Source organism: Heliconius melpomene, chromosome 16 (assembly GCF_056956725.1).
Source record: "Heliconius melpomene rosina isolate 202511_hmr_F chromosome 16, ASM5695672v1, whole genome shotgun sequence".
In the NCBI taxonomy this organism is placed as follows: domain Eukaryota; kingdom Metazoa; phylum Arthropoda; class Insecta; order Lepidoptera; family Nymphalidae; genus Heliconius; species Heliconius melpomene.
The window spans coordinates 5,664,364-5,670,363 of NC_140404.1; positions in this window are offsets into that span (position 1 = coordinate 5,664,364).

A 6,000-nucleotide genomic window follows, 5' to 3' on the forward strand; every position below is an offset into this window, starting at 1 on the left:
TGTTAACTGTGAAATTATAACACCGGTCTGTAAACGCAATAGGTGTGGATTCGATTCCCACTCATGGGAAGGAAATATAAAATACTTCCATTTCGTCGTACCGGTAACGAGGCAAAGCGCGACGTTAATTTCCGCCACTCTCAACACGGAATGCCTCACGAATTCGGCAGAAAGTGGTACGAAGAGGGAAGTATCTTATTGGGAACAGAGTATCTAAACACTAGGTTACTAGGTTCTCTCTACCTACACTACTATGTGCGGGTAGGCGTTAAGCTGTAAAAAATATTCAATATAATCTTATGTTAATCATATTGGCAATATGCAGAGAAAACTGTGCTACCACCAAATTTACCCAAATTTACCCGAGTTTTCTTCATAAAATAATAATATTTAAGCAACACAATATGATTTTATAAACATAATAAATCAATTATAATATTCTATTAATTGAACATGCCAGGAGAGTCGTTATCATATGAAATAACAAAGGAGACTGGGATGGACTGGTATTGGACCCTTTGTACTCGGCCCGGTAATACGTGATTAATTGGATATGTGGTATAGAAAACTTTACCGCAACCTCATGACAACCTAAAATTAATTTTGATTAATTAATAACCAAAGTATCTGCTTTTTATTTTATAATATTATTATTATATACCATAATTTAAATGGAATACACATACATGCTTACATTTTATTCCTATAATGATGAACTTATTAGTTAGATTTTTTCATTGATATATAAAAATTAAAGATCTGGAATATGTAATGAAGAAATATAAGCCCAGCTAAACCATAAGAAATAATAAAATGTCACCTTTGCAAAAGCTGTTCAGTTTCGTAGATAATTTTAATTGACAAGTAAAAATTATTGAAATTGTTTAATATAAAACGGGTAGTACAAGGAGTAGCATTTGAAGGGAACGAAGGGATTTCCACGCGAACCAAGTTACGGTAAGCCACTAGTATTTTAATAAAATTATTATATTACATTAATATTTTAAGCATTAATATAATGATATTATTATATTAAAGACTTGCCTCAATAATCAGTAAACTTTATGCTACATCCACCTCTACGGACTAGACAAAGTAAATTTACCTCTTAGAAATCTCCCTAAAGAATACGTGTTTTTTGTTTCTTTCCCATTGTTAATAAATTATTCATAACGACAATCTTTATCATTACATTTTATATGAAACGGAAAGGAAAGAAATTTCATATTCCAAGATTTGTTTACATTGTGCCGTGAAAAGTAAGCTTGGAGACCTTATAATTGAATAACACGCCACATAAATCAATTATATCGCGAAATTTAGTGTTATTTTTCTTATAATTCGCTTTATTTTATAGACCTAAATTACTGATATAATAATTTGATTCGACTCCACTTAGAAAAATGTTAGTGTCTTTTATAATAGAAATGTTAATTAAATAAACAATAAAAAACATGACGATGTTTACAAAAGCTTTTGTTTTTAAGCCGTAACGTAATTGCAAAGAAATAAAATATCTTTTATGTTTTTGAACGGAAGTGCAGCCAACAAAAGATATTTCTAACTTGTCCCTTGACAATACCGTAAGAAATTTACCTCCAAGATTATTCTTACAAGTTAAAATTTCTTTTTTACTTAAAATATCCTTTAGCACGACATGTAGAGAAAAATATAAATATAAATCTATTTTATATTATTTCTAATTTTAGAACTGACATTACAATATATATTTAGATATCATAAAAAGAAATAAAACTCTTACACCGACAGATATAAATGATATAGAATATTTTTTCATTGACACCATCCTTAAATTTTAATGAAATTAAATCAGCTTCACGCTGTATCCCGCACACAGCAGGGTAGGCAGAAGGAACCTAGTGTTAAAACACTCTATTCCCTACTTTCTGCCGAATTCTGGAGGCATTGCGTGTTGAATGGTAATATTAAACTTCTAAATAATAGAAACAAATAAAGAAGAATAAATTTTCTTACTTTTATCAGGTAAAAATGTAAATCACTGTCTGATTAAGGCAGGTGGCGGTGTCCACATTTCCAAGGCCTCTTGAATTGTGATAGGCTCAAATAAATTACTGTCAACTAAAGTGCTCCTCTTCAAAGTTACAACTAGAATCTGTTCTAGATGTTTAGTTATTTACAACTTGACCTACGCTTAAGACCCTAATATTACCTAGTCAGTAATGTTCAAAGGTATATAGGTTACTTAATATAGAAGGATAGTTGAAAAGCCAAGCCGTTTCGTTAGGGAATCCAAAAAACTTTGTATTAGATCTACAAAAACAATTTATTGTACAAAAAAGACTAGTAATTGTATGAAAAAATATATAGCGAACGAAGATTGAGTGCTTTTCTAAATTAATTATCACCCGGCGTGGAAAGTATAGAGTACTCCATTATGTTAACACGTGTATGACGTAATCCATCTCATAATAAAATAAACTGATATAATACAATTTATTTTTTTTTTAAATAAACTGATATAATACAATTTTTTTTTTTTTTTTATGGAAAAAGGACAAGGCAAACGAGCGTTCGGGTCACCTGATGATGATCACCGCTACCCACGACCCCGTGCAGCACCAGAGGAGCTACAAGTGCGTTGCCGGCCTTTGAGGTGGAGATAGACGCACTTTTTGAAGGTACCCATATCGTACCCATAATACAATTACATATGATATTACGAAAATACTATCCAATTTGCAGCTTATTCTCAGAGTTTTTATTTATATCGGCTTTGTTAAAAGACGTCGAAATAAGCAATAAAGATTGTTAGATCCTATATGTCTTATATGGTTCCTTTCAATTTAGCTAATTTTCGAAGTTCTGAAATCTCTTATATTATTTATCACTTGTTTATTAATATTAATTTTCAGTATTTAATAAGCCGTTCTGGCGCAGTGGTTTGGTGAAGACGATAGGTCTATAGTTGGGTTGTTTTTTCAGTCAAACATAAATTGTGTTCACGTTTAAATCTATTAAAATATTTTTTAAAATACATTCTTCATATATTTTAACATTTTCTTAAAAATTACATTAACACAAAATTACAAAAATTAAAAAATTAAATTTCAAATATTACTATTTCTTTTTATGTAAGTAAGTTCCTACTAAGCTTTTAATAAGTTTTAGAGTTTTAATATTACAGTTTATTTTTATTATACCCACATAGTGGTGTTAACAAAAATGAAAAAAAAAGTAGTCCTTCATCGAGAAAAGATTGGAAACCCCTGGTATAGACAGATAATCATCTCAATTAACATATTGTTTTACTTTTTAAATCAAAATTATCTATGGATCACAACCTTAATCCCCATTAAGCTTTTACTAATGACTTAAGTTACAATAGATAACTCTATTATTAACGATTTTAATATCTACTATTAAATACGACGAACTTTAACATTTAAATAAATATTACTAAAATTTTACTTTTAAAATTACTGTCTTTGTCAATAAAATTTGTACCGCAGCTTTGGTGATGGGAATACTAAGTAGGCAATTTTCACGATAACATGAATTGGTTATTCCGAAATTATTTAAAACAATATCAAGTATAAGATTTAAAATAATTTACATAGTTAATATCTGCCTTTTTTGCCAAATTTTTTAGTGTCAAAATTCAACGCCATACTTTGCCAGAGGGAAAAAATTAAGGTATTAATCCTATATCTTATAAAACAAAGTCGCTTTTCGTGTCTGTCTGTTGTTTCTAACTCTTCTTCTTCTAAACCACCCAACGGATTTTAATGCGGTCTTCATCATTAAGTCGGGTGTTTTGCGTAGAAGGTTTATATATAGTTTATTATTTGTACATTCTTATGTAAATTAACATAAATACGATAAATGTGTATAAAGTCCTACCCGTTGAGACACTTTCGCGCATGCGCTGCTCTAATGGTAAGTACTACATGAAAAACATGTACTAGAGTATTGTTCCTCTTAATAAGATCTACAAAAAAGTCCGCGAGAGCATATTCGTATCTTTTAAGAATAACGTGTAGTGATCATTTTTCTGTCTAAAAATAATAATTTCAGTATATTTTTTTACTGTGAGGGATATTTTTCCATAATGGTATTAATCCTTATCCTTTAAAATACTTTATTAATTTTCTACGTTAAACGAAGATAAAATTTGCTTTTTACAATATTTCGAAATTGCGAATAGTTTTACAGAAAAACGCATTTAATTGTTGAAACATCCCGCCGTTGACACATCAGCTGTATGTTACTCAAGTTTCACTTATCCCTTACTCTCAGCATATAAATAAGTACATTAGTAATGTTGGCCGTTTAATATAGACCAAAACTGTCTTTTACTGTTTTTCATTTTAATAAGTACCTTAGAAGTGGTTACAATATCAAAAAAATCCTTGCTGCGAAACGGCTCGCCCGCCTGGCTTAGACGCATCGGTGGTTCAGTGGTAGAATGCTCGCCTGCCACGAGGGCGGCCCGGGTTCGATTCCCGGCCCATGCATTTTATTTAATTTTCCTCACAGGCAGCCACGTCGTGCTTGCTTTTCATCAGGGACAGAATACCCCCTTCAGCATTAACTACAAGCTCGAAAAAAAAACCCGGCTGCCTCTATAGCAACGAAGATTTAGATGTGTTTGCACGTATTGGATAATTGGAGTTGAATGTATTATTTCAGCGCGATATATTTGGTTTCATATTTTTTGTAGTAGGTAGGTTTTTGTTTATAATTTCTTCCGTTTAAAAATAGTCATTTAAATATATTTTAATAAGTACTTGAAAAGATTAGTAGCACAGATTTAAAATTACGGTACCTACTAAAAAATCCTTGCTGTGTAAAACAATTGGAAAATCCTTATTGAAACTACGAAAATGCGGGTTGCATTAGGGTTTAATTAATTTTCACATTATCTTAAGTGCTTTGCAAACATACATTACATGAATAATCCAGTAGTTAAAGCGGGCGAAGCCGCAAGAGGGTCGCTAGTAAATAATAATTCATTTCACCGAGTGGTAATCGAACTCACAGCCATCGCCCAGTCACACGCTTAGGCCACGACCCCCTCCTCGTTATAAGTTAATTACAGGAAATAACATTAATAGCTGTTAATTTTTTTTACTATGTTTTAGATTGTCCATAACGAAAATAATAATTAATTGTTTGAGAAGCAAAGAATAACATTCTAATATAATTAAGTCAGATTTGTATTTACAAAATATTATAACTAATTTTCTTTCTTGTAATAACAAGAATGGAAATTGATGAATATTTATTTAAAAATTACGAAATAATAAAGAAAAATTTCCTTAAAGACACATTAAATTAAGTAGAAGAATACAAACCATCATTCATTGGAGAAATTTTACTGTAATAATAAGTATTTTCTTATCGAAAAAAATAAAAACAGAAAAATCCCTTTTTAGTAATTTATATAAAATACTAGCGGACCTCTCGCGGTTTCACCCGCGTGAACTATGTTATTATTAATTTCTGTCTCCATACGTCCTAGTGACGTCTATGCAAAATTTGAAACTCTTAGCATTTGTAATAACGAAGTTTCATACAAAATTTCGACCCCAAAAACAACCCCTTAGAAATCGTATATTACAAATTCCCGTCTTAGCGAGCACTTACGTCCTATAAGTAACTCCTATGCAAAATTTCAGATTCCTAGCACATGTAGTTTCTGAGATTTCGTGATGAGTGAGTGACCTTTCGATTTTATATATATAGATATACTGTATAAATTAGACCATCATAGCGCAGTGGAACGGTATCTAGTGTATTCGTAATTTTTTGAGTTTGATTACCGTTCGAAAGATAGAGTTTTTAATTTCTTACTTTAAAAAGAAGCACAGGGTTAAGTTCCACTAGTCAACACGCAAGGTAACAGGCAAGTTCAGTTCAGTTCGATAGAAAAACCATCAACCTAGAATTGTTTTCTTTTAAATTACTTTTTTTAGAATATGCTGGTAACAAAGAACATTTTGATGATTTATTAAGAAA